This window comes from Taudactylus pleione, unplaced genomic scaffold (genome assembly GCF_031769625.1).
Source record: "Taudactylus pleione unplaced genomic scaffold, aTauple2 ptg000638l, whole genome shotgun sequence".
NCBI classification, from domain to species: Eukaryota; Metazoa; Chordata; class Amphibia; order Anura; family Myobatrachidae; genus Taudactylus; species Taudactylus pleione.
Genome location: NW_028285040.1, coordinates 4,519,116 through 4,538,158, shown reverse-complemented (window position 1 = coordinate 4,538,158; position 19,043 = coordinate 4,519,116).

Sequence of the window (19,043 nt, the reverse complement as noted above, 5' to 3'; positions counted from 1 at the left end):
CCACGCCCCTTTCTGCACCGCACAGTCCCTTTATTAAATAAGCACAGAGGGGAGTGAGTTCCACCACTTCTCTAGAACCACTTTAAGCACTGAGTGAAGGCATCTGCATTCCCAAACGTAGAATCTGTGTACAGCAATTTCAGAAGGAGACACTGTGCCAGCCATAGGCATTGAAAGTGGGCATCTCAGGGCTTGCCATGTCCGATGCACGCTAGTACACTAGGGGGAAGCTGAAACTATCATTTGCATATTATATATATTATTATTACATCTATTACATATTACATCTGAGTCAGGCTCAGTGTTTCATCACTCAACTGATATCCCTACAACCTGAGGCCCCTGAATAAGAAAGGAGTAAAAGTCCCACTTTATTGTTATAGAGAAGCGAACGCCAACACATACTGTAAATGGAGCAACAGCAGCAGCCATATAGAGGGAAATAGATGCAGGAAGGTAGTGTGACTAGTTTGGAGGGGTTAATGAGAGACAGGATGAGACAACAGAAGAAGGAGGAATTAGAGATGGACATCGAAGATCGATCTATCGGACCAATGTGTTTTAGTTTTGGTTCTAAATAGAGATGCGCAGTTCGGTTCTCCAGAAATCCGAATCCAACCGAATTTCGTGAATCCACGTAAATCCGAGTCGCGGTTCTGATCTCCTGAGGAGATTCGGGTAAATCTGGGTCGCGGTTCTGATCTTTTTGCGGTTCGGAATTCGGATTTTAAATCCGAATTTAGGGTTTTGGATTGCATAAATTGCATGATTTTAGCTGTTTTTAAAACTTTTTATCTATTTTTTTTTTTTTTTTTAAATCCAGATCCAAAACCAAAACAGCTGAGTGTGGGTTTGCAAAACCAAATCCATATCCCAAACCTTGAAGATCCAAATCTAATAACAAAACATGGGGGTCGGCGCACATTACTAGTTCTAAATCTAATTATATTTTGGTTCGGATTTGGTTTTGGTTCCATTTAGGATTCCTTTAAAATCAATAAAAACAGCTAAAACCGATTTTGGTTTTTAAATCCGAGTTCAAAATGATGAGAACACCCGAGCTGGGATTTGGTTCCACTCGGAACCCCATAGTGATTATGAACTGGAACTTGATTCACCTAAGTTTAGGTGTGTTTGTTTTTCACATCTCTACTTTTAACAAATTAGTAGGGGAGCTTGCCTTAATCAGTGTCTTTTTTCGTCTATGTTTTAAGCTTGTGCAGGAGGATTAGGAGAGTAATAGATGGCAGTTGCAATTAATTTGTGGACACCTAAGACTGTGCAGGAGGAGTGAAGAAGTTGTACATATTTTTGCTTTTTGTAACCAGTTAGATGCTTGAGGATCTATTGGAGATTTCCATATTCCCTTCAGGTTGCAGCCAAGTATGAATAGCCTGGTGCCCAACTTATTGTGTAGCACCGCGTCATTGCGTAACATCTGTGTCCACACTCGGGAATCACTAGATGTACAGTGCATCTGGAAAGAATTCACAGCGCTTCTCTTTTTCCACATTTTGTTATATTACAGCCTTATTCCAAAACGGAATAAATTCATTTTTGTCCTCAAAATTCTGCACACAATACCCCATAATGACAACGTGTAAAAAGTTTTTTTTGAGCTTTTTGCAAATTTAATAAAAAAAAAAATCACATGTACATAAGTATTCAAAGCCTTTGCTCAAGACTTTGTTGATGCACCTTTGGTGCAATTACAGCCTCAATTATTTTTGAATATGATGGCACAAGCTTGGCACACCTATCTTTCGGCAGTTTCACCAATTCCCCTTTGCAGCACATCTCAAGCTCCATCAGGTTGGATGGGAAGCGTCGGTGCACAGCCATTTTCAGATCTCTCCAGAGATGTTCAATCGGATTCAAGTCTGGGCTCTGGCTGGGCCACTGAAGGACATTCACAGAGTTGTCCTGAAGCCACTCCTTTGATATCTTGGCTGTGTGCTTAGGGTCGTCATCTTGCTAAAAGTTGAACCGTTGCCCCAGTCTGAGGTCAAGAGCGCTCTGAAGCAGGTTTTCATCCAGGATGTCTCTGTACATTGCTGCATTCATCTTTAACTCTATCCTGACTAGTCTCCCAGTTCTTGCCGCTGAAAAACATCCCCACAGCATGATACTGCCACCACCATGCTTCACTGTAGGGATGGTATTGGCCTGGTGATGAGCGGTGCCTGGTTTCCTCCAAACATAATGCCTGGCATTCACGCCAAAGAGTTCAATCTTTGTCTCATCAGACCAGAGAGTCCTTTAGGTGCATTTTGGCAAACTCCAGGTGTAACTGCCATGTGCTTATTACTAAGGAGTGGCTTCCGTCTGGCCACTCTAATATGCAGCCCTGATTGGTGGATTGCTGCAGAGATTGTTGTCCTTCTGGAAGGTTCTCCTCTCTCCACAGAGGAATGCTGTAGCTCTGACAGAGTGACCATCGGGATCTTGGTCACCTCCCTGACTAGGGCCCTTCTCCCCCGATCGCTCAGTTTCGCCAGCCGGCCAACTCTAGGAAGAGTCCTGGTGGTTCCAAACTTCTTCCATTTACGGATGATGGAGGCCACTGTGCTCATTGGGACCTTCAAAGCAGCAGATATTTTTCTGTACCCTTCCCCAGATTTGTGCTTTTATAGACAGGTGTATGCCTTTCAAAATCATGTCCAAACAACTGAATTTACCACAGGTAGACTGCAATTAAGGTGTAAGAATATCTCAAGGATGATCAGAGGAAACAAGATGCATCTGAGCTCAATTTTGAGCTTCATGGCAAAGGCTGTGAATACTTATGTACAGGTGATTTCTAAGTTTGTTTGCTTTTAATGAAATTTGCAAAAATTAAAAAAAAACTTTTTACACGTTCTCATTATGGGGTATTGTGTGTAGAATGTTGAGGACAAAAAAAAAATGTATTCCATTTTGGAATAAGGCTGTAACGTAACAAAATGTGGAAAAAGCGAAGCACTGTGAATACTTTCCGGATGCACTGTAATACCTGCATGTGCAGAGACTCCGTAGTAGAGATGTGTGCCGACCCTCGTGTTTTGGTTTTGACTTTGGATCTGGATCCCGTCTGGTTTTGGATCTGGATTGGTTTTGCCAAAACCCCTCCTCCGTGTTTTGTTTACGTGTTTTGGTTTTGGATCTGGATTTTTTTCTTAAAAACCATAAAAACAGCTAAAATCACATAAAATGGGCCTGTTTTTTGTTCCTACAGTATAATTAACCTCAATAACATTTATGTCCAGTAATTTCCAATCAATTTTGACCACCTCAAAATATTATTTGCTTCATCTAGTTAAGGCCAAAAGGTTGTATCCAGCTAGCTGGCTGACTAAGCTAAGTGACACAGTGGGCGGCACTAACATGTGACAGTGCAGCTTCTAATTTCCAACATGGATACAGTGTGGGTTGGATACACCAATAGTGCACTTACTGTGACAGCAGTGTCGGCAAAGCGGGGTTGCTGATGGTGTCCTCAGTACATGGAATGGCAGTGCTGCGGTGCTGGCAGTGTCCTCAGTGAAGGGTACCGGTGATGTTGGCAGTGCGGTGGTGCCAGCGGTGTCTTTAGTGCAGGTTTGCTGGCTGTGTCGGCAGTGCGGGGGTGCTAACGGTATCTTTAGTGCAGGTTTGCTGGCTGTGTTGGCAGTGCGGGGGTGCCAACGGTGTCTTAGTGCAAGTTTGCTGGCTGTGTCAGCAGTGCGGGGGTTGCTGGCGGTGTCCTCAGTACATGGAATGGCAGTGCTGGGGTGCCAGCGGTGTCTTTAGTGCAGGTTTGCTGGCTGTGTCAGCAGAGTGGGGGTGCCAGCAGTGTCCTCATGCAGGTTTGCTGACTGTGTTGGCAGTGCAGGGTTGTTCTCAATGCAGGGTGCCAGCTGTGTCGGCAGAAGGGGGGTGCCTGCAGTGTCCTCAGTGCAGGTTTGATGACTGTGTCGGCATTGCAGGGGTGTTCTCAATGCAGGGTGCCGGCGGTGTCAGCAGAGCGGGGGGGCCAGCGGTGTCCTCAGTGCATGTGTTCTGACAGTGTCGTCAGTGCAGGGGTGCTGATGGTGTCGTCAGTGTGGGAGTGTCGGTAGTGTCGGCAGTGTGGGGGTCGCTGACAATGTCCTCAGTATGTGGGGCAGCAGTGCAGTAGTGTCGGCAGCTGTGGTGTTGGCAGCGGGGGATGCTGCCAGTGGGGGTCCCGGCGGTGTCAGCAGCGGGGGGTGTTGGTGGTGTCAGGAGGCGGAGATGGCGGGCGCCATCTTCTTTTTCTTTCTCTCTGTGTATTTTCAATGGGCTTAACGCTGATTGGCTGAGAGCCGTGACAGATGGCTCTCTCAGCCAATCAGCATTGCGCCCGCTCAAAACACAACCTCTTGACCCGACAGCAGGGTCGTGAGGTTTTGCAGGGAGATACAAGCTTTGCTCTGATCGCCCCGGATCCTGAAAATTCGGGTGGGTTCGGATCACTGAGATCCGAACCCGCTCATCTCTACCCCATAGTCACTAGTTGCCCACATCCATAAGCTAGCCAGGACAGAGGGGTGTATCAGCGAGGAGGTAAGCTGTCTACCCATGCACCGCATACACAGTATCACAGGGTTACATGGCCTACCTGCATCAAAAGTGCAGCAGCAGCCTCTTCAGTGCCCCCCCCCCCCCAGTCGGTGGTGCTTCAGCTAGCACATCTGAAGACTGCTGCCGCTGAGCTCCAGATGGTCAGAGACTGGAGCAGGTACAGATGCCTTGCCCCTCCCCCTCTGCTCTGCTCTGGTAAGCCTGCATGTCAGACACTGGCACCACCATGGAAGCTCTTCCACTAGCCACCCTTGCCAGCACCTGGCAGTCAACTTCTGGTTACCTCTAAATCCCCTTCAATTAATGGATCCTGACGTCATCATTTACAATCATCGTGTACATCTATAGGGAACAGTAACCAGTGACGAGCGAAGCTTACCACCATGCCCTAAGTGCGGCAAGCGAAGCGAGTACTCGAGGGTAGAAGTTTCTACTGTCGGTGGCAAGATACTATATTTGGGACAAAATAACAGCTCTTTAATAGCATGGAACCACTCTTCCGTCCTCACTCAACGTCACATCCAGGTCTATTAACTGAAGGGGATCTAGACACAACCTAGTGTGTAGATGCCCTTCGCGGAGAGGACCCTGACATCATCAGCTACAGTCCAACATCATTCCCTACCATCCTCGTGGACATAGAGGGGGAATATAGTCTTGTGGCTAGCGAAGCGAGCCACAGAGCCCAAAGCGTGACGAGCGTAGCGAGCTCGCAAGGGGATAAGTTTCTTCTTTAGGTGGTCCTCACCTCACATCACTTCCAGGTCCTTAGCTCGAAGGCAAAATAAGATATTGATGTTGGATGTGATGCGCTTAAATGTCACAAAATGGGCAGTGAAGGGGTTAAGTGAGTTTCATGCTGTATCTTTCCCCTAAACTTCCTGCGCCCAAGCCGAACACTTTTTTTCTTTGCTGTGAATGGACAAAGGAAGAAAATGGAGAGCATGGCACTACAGTTTCTCGATGGTATGCGGTGCCTGAATACCGTGCGCGCCTTTTACGCCAATGGTCACTGCTGCGTTTGTTTACCATCATCCAGTTTCCTATTCTTCTTTCTTTCACATGCTGCCTAAATTAACCGCTTTCTTTCCTCCCCTTGAACTCTTAAGCCGAAGGTCCAACCTCGACTAAGCTCTTTCTAATTACACTAGGCAGAAAAATGTTAAGAGGTATACTTCACTCTCTCCTTACTCTGGCATAAGGATCAGCGCTAGTCACCAAGGGAATTTCATTAAACTAATTAACTTAATTGGATTGTTTAATCAATTGCTTACTTTAATTGGGCCCTGCTCCTAATGAATGGTATGATCCACTGCCAGAAACGAGTGGACTTCTGTCTCCGTATGTGGCACCACTGCTAAAGAATGAATACATTCCTAGCTAAAAAGGCAGATTCTCATACATACCCCGTCAGTTATCAGGCACTAATGACTGGCTAGGAATCTATTTTAACAGACCATGTGGTTCTACACTTAATTAGAGCTTTGGCAATAAAACAAAACGTTTTTTTTTTTTTTTTGCAGTATACTCTTCACTTTTGCATTAAGAGACTCATTTTCAGAAAAGATTAATTCACGCTGTTATTAACATGGTGTAACATAAGGAAACATTTAACAAGAGTCTGTTATTCAAAATCACTAATGTATCTTTTAATGTTTGTAATTCCATATAAAATTTCTACTGTTTTTCATGATCATTTGGTCACTAAGTGGCGCTGTTCTATTAATGGATGATATTTAATTGATGTCAGTTTAAAATCACATGACTGTGGTCAGCCCCTAGGATGCTGCAAGTAATGTGCTTTCTTTTTAAATATGAACTTTAGATCTATACATGCAGCTGAAGAACCATTCAATTATCTAAGGGTAATTTCATTCTTCTAAGCTTGTTTTTCAAATATTTACATCAGTATTAAAAATATAATTTCACATATTGTTACAAATATACTGTATTATTTTTTTTTTAATTATCACTACAAATACTAAACACTACAATTATTATTATTACTGATGGATGTATATATATTAGGGGTGTGCACCGACAACTTTTCGTGTTTTGGTTTTGGATCTGGATCTTTCTATGTGTTTTGGATCTGGATTGGTTTTGCCAAAACCACCCTTCCGTGTTTTGGGTTCTGGGTTTTGTGTTTTGGATCTGTATTTTTTTGGAAAAAAGCATAAAAACAGCTAAAATCACAGAATTTATTTTTTTGTTGTTCCTACGCTATTATTAACCTCAATAACATTAATTTCCATTCATTTCCAGTCTATTCTGAACACCTCACACCTCACAATATTGTTTTTAGGCCAAAAGGTTGCACCGAGGTAGCTGGATGACTATGTTAAGCGACACGAGTGGGCGGCACAAACACGTGGCACATCTAGGAGTGACACTGCAGTGCCAGACAGGATGGCAGTTTGAAAAACTAGGCCCCAAAGAGTACATAATGCAAAGAAAAAAAAGAGGTGCAAGATGGAATTGTCCTTGGGCCCTCCCACCCACCCTTATGTTGTATTAACAGGACATGCACACTTTAACAAACCAATCATTTCAGCACCAGGGTCTGCCACATGACTGTGGCTGAAATTATTGGTTCGTTTGGGCCCCCACAAAACAAGCTGGCAATTAATCTGTCCCTGCACAAACTAGCTCTACAGAGGCAAGATGTCATCCTCATCCTCATCAACCGATTCCTCACCCTCTTCAGTGTTGTCCTCATCCTCACAGAGTATTAATTAGTCCCCGCTGGAATCCACCACCACATGTCCCTCTGTACTTTCTGGAGGCTGGTCTCCCTGGAAGAATTGATAATTTATTTTATTGAACATCATCTTCTCCACATTTTGTGGAAGCAACCTCCTACGCCTTTCGCTGACATGGTTCCCGGCTGCACTAAACACTCTTCGGAGTACACACTGGAGGGAGGGCAACTTAGGTAAAATAGAGCCAGTTTGTGCAGGGGCCTCCAAATTGCCTCTTTTTACTGCCAGTACAGGTACAAACTGTCTGACATGCCTACTTAGATGCTGTCACTGATGTAATCCTCCACCATTCTGTCAATGGTGACAGTATCATATGCAGTGACAGTAGACATGTCAGAAATTGTTGGCAGGTCCTTCAGTTCGGACCAGATGGCCAAACTTGTTCCTCTCTTCCCTGCATCACTGCCAGCGGGTTGCTTAGGATACCTAAGTTGTTTCCTGGCAGCCCCAGTTGCGGAAGAAAATGAAGAAGGAGCTGTTGACGTGTCACGTTCCACTTCAGCTGACAGTGTTTACACCAGCAAGTCTTTGCACCTCTGCAGGCTTGTGTCCGCTGGAAAGAGACACACCATGTAGGCTTTATACCTAGGATTGAGCACGGTGGCCAAAATGTAGTGGTCTGATTTCAACAGATTGACCACCCTCGAAGCCTGGTAAAGTGAATGAAGGGCTTCATCCACAAGTCCCACATACCGAGCAGAATCACTGTGTCTTAGCTCCTCCTTCACTTTCTCCAGCTGCTTCTGCAAAAGCCTGATGAGGGGAATGACCTGACTCAAGCTGGCAGTGTCTGAACTGACTTCACGTGTGGCAAGTTCGAAGGGCTGGAGAACCTTGCACAACACGGAAATCATTCTCCACTGCGCTTGAGTCAGGTGCATACCCCCTCCTTTGCTTATGTCATAGGTGGATGTATAGGCTTGAATGGCCTTTTGCTGCCCCTCCATCATCTGAAGCATATAGAGGGTTGAGTTCCACCGCGTCACAACCTTTTGCTTAAGGTGATGGCAGGGCAGGTCCAAGAGTGTCTGCTGGTGCTCCAGTCTGCGGCACATAGTTGCTGAATGGCGAAAGTGGCCAGAAATTTTTTGGGCCACCCAAAGAGTCTCCTGCAAGCCCTGGTCATTTTTCAGAAAATTCTGCACCACCAAATTTATTGTGTGAGCAAAACATGGTACATGCTGAAATTTGCCCAGATGTAATGCCCGCACAATATTGGTGGCGTTGTCAGATATCACAAATCCCCAGGAGAGTCTAAGTGGGGTAAGCCACTGGGCGATGATTTCCCTCAGTTTCTCTAAGAGGTTGTCGGCGGTGTGCCTCTTACTGAAACCGGTGATACACTGCGTAGCCTGCCATGGAACGAGCTGGTGTTTCGGAGATGCTGCTACTGGTGACGCTGCTGTTGTTGCTGCGTAAGGTGATAAATCTACCCAATGGGCTGTCAAAGTCATATAGTCCTTAGTCTGCCCTGTTCCACTTGTCCACATGTCCGTGGTTAAGTGGACATTGGGTACAACCGCATTTTTTAGGACACTGAGGACTCTTTTTCTGACGTCTCTGTACATTCTCGGTATCACCTGCCTAGTGAAGTGGAATCTAGATGGGATTTGGTACCGGGGACACACTACCTCCATTAATTGTCTAAATCCCACTGCACTAATGGTGGATACCGGACACACGTCTAACACCAACATAGCTGTCAAGGCCTCAGTTAAACGCTTTGAAACAGGATAACTGCTGTCGTACTTCATCTTCCTCGCTGAGGACTATTGGAGGGTCAATTGCTTAGTAAAAGAAGTAGTGGTGTTCGTACTCCCTAGATGGGATGATGAATGACTCCCAGCAGCAACAGCAGCAGAGACAGCAGTAGGCGTAACAATGCAGGATCCTCTGGAGGAATCCCGGATAGGAGAGGCAGTCATGCCAGTGACATGGCCTGCAGGACTACTTCCGATCCTGACTGAAGAGGAAATTGATGAGGAGGGAGTTGACGGTGTGGTTTGCAGGCACTTGGATACAACAGGACAAAGGGATTTAGGTGTCCCTGGACTGCATACGGTCTTAGCCAAAGTTTCTGAACTTGACAGTAACTTTTTATGAACACGCTGCAGGTGACGTGTAAGGGAGGATGGTCCTAGGTGGTTAACGTCCCTACCCCTACGTATTCCACCTTTACATACGGTACATATGGCAAGACAGTTGTTGTCCGGATCTGGATAGAAATATTTCCTGACCAAAGAGGTGGAATGTTTGGTCTTCTGCCCAGTCATGAACGTGATGGGATTTTTCATCCCACGAACAACAACTATCTCCCCTGTGCCTGATTTAAACAAACCACCTCACCATTAGAATCGTCCTCGTCAACTTCCTCCTCATCGCCAGTTACACCAATATCCTCATCCTGCTGTACTTCAACAGTGACATCTTCAATTTGAATATCAGCAAGTGGACTGTGGGTATTCCTTCCAGCTCTTGCAGAGGGCATGCAAATGGTGGAAGGAGCGACCTCTTCCCGTCCAGTGTTGGGAAGGTCAGGCATCGCAACCGTCGCCACACTTGGACTCTCCATGGGGATTTGTGATATCTTCTTAGAATTAGAACGCACAGTTCTTTGCTGTGCTTTTGCCAGCTTAACTCATTTCATTTTACTAGCGGGAGTAGATCTTCCATCGTCTTGTAAAGCTGAAACACTAGTCATGAACATAGGGAAGGACCTTAGCTGTTCCTTGCCACTCTGTGTCGTAAATGGCATACTGGCAAGTTTACGTTTCTCCTCAGACGATTTAAATTTATTTTTTAAGGTTATTTTCCTGAACTTTGTCATTTGGGATTTTATATGTCCTCTACTATGACATTGGGCATCTGCCTTGGATCCGGCTCAAATCGGGGGGGCTCGGGTGGGGTTCGATCTCAGAAATCCGAACCTGCTCATCCCTAATATATAGGGACAGACAAAAACACATTACTGGCTGCAGATAGTTTCCATCCAATACCGTTGAAACATGAATTACCTTTTCCCAAATGCTTAGGGTTGTACGTATCACCTCTAATGCTTCCGAACTTCCTACAGCATTAAAACACATGGGTGACAAATTCCTTGATGGAGGGTACTCTACAACAGAAATTGATGACGCTATTAAACATTGTAGTGGACTTACACAATCAAGTGCATTATTCAACAGCAAGCGCAGTGACCAGAACAACAGACTACCTTTTATTTCCACTTACTCCATTGCCTCTGCTCATACTTGGAATATCATACTCAGACATTGGCATTTTATTCAGTCTGACGAAACCATAGGGCACTTATGCCATGAGAAGCCACTTTTCTGTTATAAAAAGAGCAGTAATATCAAGGATGCAATAGCTGAATCTGATCTTGGGCTGATCAAATCCACCACTTGGCTGATGCCAAAAAATTAAGTTTTTAAATATCGCGGTTGTGGGGGAGGGGCCCTGCTGCCCAGGGGAGGGGCACCGCTGCACATGGACCCCCTCGGACGTTGATACTCCCCTGTGCAAGAGATAGAGCAAAATGCATCAAGCCTTCTAAAGAGCGGAGAAGAGGATAAGTGAAGTTGCCCATAGCAACAATATCAGCTTCTAGATAACATTTCTCAAGTACATTCTATAAAATGATAGGCTGGAAACTGATTAGTTGGCAAATTCTCCAATTGTCCGCTTCTCCTCCTTAATCTAAGTGATCGTATCGTTATCATTCATATAGTGTATTTTTCGGTGGCCAACGACCTGCGATGCGCGGGCACATATGGACAATAACAATATCATCCATCGCCCGTGCATGCAGGCCAACCTGGTCGATATCGACCAGGTTACTATAGGGACCCGCGATCAACTATATCGTTGGCCATCATTGGTGGGTTCATGGTGTGCTGGATGTTCGATAACGAACGTACAGCACACCCGGGAGATCGTACAACTATAGAGCAGGGAGTCCACTCGGCCTTACAGGAGACTAGACCCTACCACAGGGTCTTACCGCAAGGCAGATGGTCGCGATAATCGCGATGGTCTCCAGGCCGCTCGCATAAGCTGTGGGAGGTCTCCCATAGCTTTGCAAGTGGCAGGAGCAAAAAAAAATGCCCACAGATGCTGCGAGCTGCCTGCGACAACGAGCGGGTCTGAATCAGGGCCATTGTGTACCCAGCTTAATTTGACCAATCAGGAAGAATACAAGTCGGAGATGTGAAGATAAACAAGTGAATGGGAGTTTAAATATTTTTTTACAATGTGTAATTCTGATATGTGCAATAACCCATAGCAACCAGTGGAATAATTGATGATTGGTTGCTATGAGTTACATTTAAGAGAAGACTTGAGTGCAAGTCAGCCGTAATTGTTCCTGGATTGGATATACTAAGGGCTCTATTTACTACAATCCGTATTTGTAATGCAGATTGTAGTGTGATATTATCGACTGAATTCAGATCACAGGGATTTACTACAAATCCCTTGCAGGGACAGAGCTTGCGAGAAAGCTCTGTCCCAGCGAATCCCCTCCGCACACTAGTCAAGATATTTTTGCACGCACCAACCGGCCGCCGCTGCTACCCCCCCGGCATAAAGCCCCGCCCCTGACACTAAGCCCCACCCCTGCGATCGCGGAACCCCCCGCGACAACCCCCCACGACCTCCCCTCCCTTAATAGCACTTACCTGCAGTCATCGGTGCTCCAGCGATGTCTTCCATGCCTCCGGTCATCTGATATCCCATACTGCACTGGGACCCGATCACCTGATGACCGGGCCGCAGTGCAGCATGGGAGACCAGCTGACCGGAGGGGAGTCATCACCGAAGCCCCGACCACCGGTCCCTGGAGTCATGTAAGTTAATTTTTTTTTTTAGTATTTTTTCAGCTTGCGGTCTGTTTAGACCACACAGCTGATCACTGGGACCGGCTCTGGGATCTGCTCTGCACGTTAGAGCAGAGTAAGAGTCAGGTAACCGGGGGAGACCCTGGATAACGCCACCTACAGGTGGCATTATTATCACAGGGCTTTCCCCGGTATATTTTTACAATTTATTTTTACTAACTTTGGTCGGATCACAGGGCCTGATTCAGAGCCGGACGCGCTCGCTCTGAATCAGGGCCCTCCTACCTAAACTTGGAGCGGCCTCTTGGATGCTCGCATAGCTGTGGGTTACCACCCACAGCTTATGCGAGCGTCCATGATGATGGTCGCGATGGTCAAGACCATCGCGACCATCGGGCTTGCGACAAGACCCTGCGGTAGGGTCTCGCTGCCGCAAGCCCTGGAGTGATTTTGGCTCTATCAGAGCCAAAATCACTCCCACTGACATCACTACTGATGTCAGTGGGGCCGGACCTAGACGGTAGGTGTTCCCATGGGAACGCATCCGTCTGGCAGCCACGCCCCTGGCACGCCCACCAAAGGGGGCGTGCTGTCACTCACCATCGATAGCATGCCCCCTTTGGTGCAAGACCCGGAGCGACAGCTTGGCTGTCGCTATACGGGTCTTGCGCATGCGCACGACGGAGCTCCCTCCGTTGTGTGCATGCGCATTTGGGTACCATCGACCCGCTTGCGAGCGTCCTGCGCTCGCGAGCGGGTCTGAATGAGACCCACATTTCCCATTACAATTATGGGAAATGCGATCTGCTTCCTAAAAATAAGGGATACTTAGGGGTTGGAGCAGAATTTTACGAAATCTACTCCAATTGCCCTATAGTAACTGTAGGTGATACTAAAATAATGTGAAAAGGGTGTGAAAACACCCTATTTCACTTTATTTTAGTAAAAATAATGTTAATAAATAGAGCCCTAGATGTTTTTACTTCTCATGACTAGTTTCATTTTTTTGTGTTTTTGTGAGTCTGCCAGTCCGCATTATATTTTATTCTGTATTATTATTGATATTGTTTGATTGTATATTATGTGTTTTTGCCTAAATTTAGGCTTTATTTTCCATTTTGACTACCGAATTTATCAATCTGTTTTATGTTCATTTTATATTTATCAATTGATCATTTTCTTTTATTGTGTTACTATGCTTGGCATTGTGATATCTGTTGCTCTAATTTATTTTACAACTCAAAATATAAAAATACTTGATTAAAAAAAAATGGTTTTACTCGCCTGCGTGATCAGTAAAACGCATGCCTGAGACTGGTGGGAGTGCCTTACCCTAAGTTCCCCCAGGGGGTGCCTAAACCTAAGCCTCCCCCGTGGCTAAGACTTACCTGGGTCCGGTCTCTTACGATTGGGATGCCAGCTGTCAAGATTCCGACGCCGGTTTCTAGATCATAAGAGAGATAGCGGCGTCTGCATCCGGTGGAGGGATATTGGCTACATCCCCATTTTGTTTTGTAGCCATCATCCTTATCAGTGCGAGCTTACAACAGCCCTATTTTTGGTGCAAAATCCATCTGAAAACAGGAATAATTACACGTATGCATGGCTCTGCATACGTGTAATAAGCGGGTTGGGTATGCAATCCCGGCTGTCGGGATGCTACTGGTCACAATACCGACAGTGGCATCCCGGTAGCCAGAATCTAAGTATTTTTTTAACCTCTACCCTAACCCCTACACTAACCTTCCCTCCCCGGTGGCTAATCATAACCACTCCCCTGTCACGATCCAGAGTGCGGAAACACACTATTTACCTATCCTGGTTGGCACAGAGGAGATCCCAGCTCGCGCGCTGCATCCGGATGGCTGCTGGGCACAGGCATGGTACTCCGTGTCCCTGTACTCCAGGCAGGCAGGCCGCCCCTCCAGAGCCAGTCATGGGCGCGGCCATCTTGGACTCTGTCACATGAGTCCAGTCATCCACTCAGAGCATGGTCTGTGTGTCTGTTGACTGCACTGACCTATCATCTGGAGTCCAGCCATATAAATTCTTTCCTAGGACTGAACTCCTCTACCAGTACAACGTCGCTTCTACTCAGTGGCGTAAGTTCATCCTAGACGCCCAGAGGCAAGTTATAATGTGGTGCACCCCACCCCCCCATCACAGCCGCTGACACTGTAATATAGCAATTCACATGCAGACAGGCCATAGATAGACGAAGGCAGCAGCTGCTGGTCTGACATGGAGCTCTCCACTAGTGTATGGTGGCTTTTCAGGTGCCGGGAAGGGGTGCCATGTATTGGGCGGCTGTGACGGTACGCTACGGGTACATGGTTACAGCCCTAAGTGGGGTGAAGATGTTGTGGACAATGGAGGAGGCGCCCCTTCATCTGGTAAAATCATCAGCTTCCTGTATTCATTGGGTCCGTGACTGTTCATATACTTTTGGGACTTGTAGTTCCACACACACTAACTTTTAGCCATAGGAGGCTCTTTCCATTTCTAATATATGCATTGTAATCATTGGGATCAACTACACAAACGGCTCCTGTTATATTATTCTTTTACTAGAGTGAACTATCATATTTTAGGATATACAGTATATGTGACTCGGATTATTTATTACCAATTGCAAGCAATACAGTGATTTTAAATTCAATCCTAGTAATATTAGATATTTATATCATTTTAAATATGCATTTTATATTTATTAGTGTGTCATACAGTATTTAATATTTTCTTATATTGGTATTAGCACAGATTCACTTGTTTGTGTTGGCACTGTTTATTAGGTTTTTTCACTGTGTGCCTTGAAACTAGCTGTTGCTGGTTAATTAATCCCACTATTAATTAATCCCACGTATACTTTTTACATATGTGGAGTAATTTTTCAATATATTCCCACAATTTTGTTTAATTAGCGCCAAGGATACTGTTTTTACTGTAAAATCACTTTGTATTAATTCTTCACTAAAGATAACCATTAAATGGCTACAGCTGGCTCTTCACAAGAAATATATTTATCTAGTAATCCTACAGATCTACTTGGTGTATCACAAGAATTATCCTATCATTGGCGTGCTCTAGTGCCGACATGGGGTGTTTCAATGGCCCTTCCCACTGCCGGGTCATAGACTACTCCCCCCCTCTTCAGGGCATAGACTACTCACCTGGACGGCCCAGGTGAGTAGTCTACAGTATGTCCCAGAGAGGGGGGTAGTCCATCTATGTCCCAGAGAGGGGCTATTTCATGACCCAGTGGGAGTGGGAGGTTCCGTTCCAGCACCCCCATTGCTGGCTTCTGAGCGCACCTACATCTATACTATATGTATTTAAATATATATAACCTCAAGTGTAAAATAAAGCTTTCCCATGGAATTTTATAGATTCTGACTACTATTTAGTTCAGTAAATGTTATCTTTAAATAGATGAGCTTCTCTAAACCTAAATAGCAATGTCCAGGACCAGTCTCGGACTGGGGCATGAAGGGCCTACTAGGGGAGGCAGTGGTAGGGGCCTATGCTTAAAGGGTGTGGCCAGCCACCACAGAGGCTTGGCCAACCATTATAGGGGACATAGCCTGCAGATAACATGGATACTACAGTGCATGGTCTGTTCATCCATGTTCCTGCTCTACCAAGTAACTGACCCACCCTGTAATTGAGGAACAATGTTTAATTTGAGTGCACTGTCAAAAATCTGACATATTGTAGGAAGGGGAGGTGGGGCCCTCAGGCAGTGGGGCCCACCGGGGATTTCCCCTGTACCCCTGTGGGCCAGTCCAACCCTGTCCAGGACACAATGCAATGTACGGAGCTACTGGCTTTAATCATGACAACCTGGGTCACATGGGGATCTTGATGTGTGCACGAAGTGTAGTAATAACAAAATGGAAGCCTTTTCTTTATATGGTACCATTGCAGCTCTGTTATATATTTATGTCAGCAATAGAAGAAATATCTATCACAGCAAATAGGACTGGAGTGTGTGAGCAATAAATGGGCTCATCCCACCAAATAAATGTGTCTCAAGCTAGAATCAGCTAGAACATGACACTCTGCGCTTCTCTCTGGATCGGATCGATGCACCACAAGTCTCAGCAGTTTCTGTAACTGATATCTGTGCTGAGTTTTCCATGTAAGACCTCTGGTCTCACTGGACACTTTCTGCAGCTGTATGCCTCTTGTTGTTTTAATCTATCTTTATATATTTGCTGCATATATTCTGCAACATTTCGCTCTCTGCAGCATCTCGCAGACAGCTTTTTCTACAGCACCATCCGTACTCCCAGCGGAGTCTCCTCAGCCCAGCTCTCGTGAGGTCCTTCTGCCCTGCTTATCATTCAGTTCTCACAAATGGGCTCCAACATAAAAGCTCCAGTGTATCCTCCACACACACACACACGTTGGCCTGCTTTCACTGGCTCACCGGGACTCAACACCTGTATCCGCGGGTCTGGACTCTGTCCTCCTCCAAGGAGACCCGTGCTTTCAACTGCCCAAAGCTTGCAGTCTTCCTTGCAGTCGTGGCAACTGCAAGTGTGCTGGCACGCCGATCAGGTGATTCCTTGCAATGGCGGGGTACCAGACTTACACAATAAGGGGTCTAGTTACTAAGCAGTGTTAGGAGACAGAGTGAAAAGTGATAAGGTGCCAGCCAATCAGCTCCCAGCTGTCATCTCACAGGCTGTGTTTGAAAAATGACAGTTGGGAGCTGATTGGCTGGCACCTTAGCACTTTTCACTCTGTCTCCTAACACTGCTTATGCTGGGCATACACGGCCAGATAAAATGCCTGTCAGACCGACAGACATTTTATCTGGCCGGCTGCCAGCCGCAGATGTCGCTGGCATACACTGTGAGATTTCTCTCACAGTGTATTCGGCAGACATCCGCGCTCCGCCCCCGGGGGAGGAGACATTTCCCTGTTCCTTCCGTAGGAAGGAACACAGGAAATGTCTGTCTGTCGGCCGCGGCTGGGCCTACTCTGCCCGATGCGGCCGACAGTTTACTGGGAAATATCGCATCGGACGGGCATACTGGACAATCCGGCATGCCCGACTGAGCAATATTTAACCCTCGGTCGCCCCCCCACACGCTACAATTATCGGGGCGATCCGCCGATATCAGGCGGATCGCCCCGATAATTGTAGCGTGTATGGCCAGCATTAGTAAATAGACCCCTTAGGCTTCAAAAAAACGTAACCAGCTGTACTGCAGCAGCAACAAGCACCACATGTACAGAAAAACAATACATGCAGGAGCAAGGAAGGAAACTGTCGCCGTCACCGGAACATTCTGCCAATCAGAAATGGTTAAATAGTGCCGGTGACCGCCATCATAGTAGTTATCATGTATTTGCAGTGACAAATGATATGACTTGGACAGGCGAATAGGGATTTCTGTGTCTGCATCTGTTAGCAATTTTATGGACACACTCTTCAGTTAGTGCACCACTTCCTCCCCGCACATCTGGGTGCTTGGTGATCCGGTTAGGTTATGATAGCAGTAGGTGTTGCCAGCTTTTGGCTGTGACGGTTTTCCCCAAAGTGGAGAAAGCTGCTGCTTGCTACTGAAATGCCATAATCCATAGATCCTGTTTTAGGTCAACTGCAAGCTGGAAACAGTTTAGCAAAAAAAAAATGTGGGGGGATAGAATAAGATATATAAATATATATATTTTTTTTAACTTTTAGTAAAGACATTTACAGATCTTTCATCTGGTACAAAGTGCTCCGCTCCTGAACTTTTTATTTATTATTGCAACTATCTGGTATGAATTAGCTAATTAGGCCGGGATGTACTAATCTTTGCTTTTGACTCCCGGTAAATTGGCAGTGTTTTTTGGCTTCTTATCGTGATTTTTTTTTTACCCAAATTTTTGTTCCATGAAATGTACTAAGTTCAGTTATCATTTATATAGAGTGCGGTCACAGCTGTCTGACGCGGTGTCATAGCGGAGCACCATTTCATTACCGCTCATGTGCGGTATCCGGGGGCGTTTTAGATGAGGAGGGTGCCCCTGTGCAGCCTCCGTTTGGGCCCCTTCCTCTCTGTCAGCGCAGTAGATTCTGGCTTCCTGCCAGAATCTACTGCACATGCCCCGGTCTCCTGGAAAATGGCATGCGCACCTTTCTCCCGAAGACATCTCTTCTGCACATGCCCGAGTCACAGGGAAAATGGTCGCCGACAGTTTCCCTGTGATTTTTTGCAGTTCTGCACCATCGGCGGAAAGGTGAGTATTATTAACTATGGGTGCAGGGTGTGCGGTGTGGGCCCCTCTGGTCCCAGGAGCCAGCGTACACCACACACCTTGCACCCATTATAAAGATGCCCCTGGCGGTATTGTATCACAGACATGCGCTGTAGGTCTTTAGAGATGCCAGCCTGTTCCAGGGCGCGGTGCCATTTTAGTTTACTGATGAGACATATGATAAAATACAAATTTAGGTATTATTCCTCAACAAAAATATACATATAAATATATATAAATGTATACACAGTATATATATATACACACACACATATATATATATATATATATATATATATATATAACTATTGAAAACTATTATTAAACAGATATCTACTTTTGGTTTTTGCACATCCATAAATATAAATGCCTGTGTTTGGGAAAATCATATTATTTCATGGCACTAGCCAATAATGATACACCTAACACTTTCATTACCTTAGCTTTACATAAACAGTAACATCTACTACACTCCCCTGATGTAACCAACTAAAATCGCCAGCTACATATGGCGACTGTTCACCGGCAATCTGTCACAAAAAAAATAAATCCTATGCCCTTAGTACATATGGCGGCAGCAAAATCACCACAGGAGTACACCACCGGAGCACCGATCACCAGCCCCGGACTC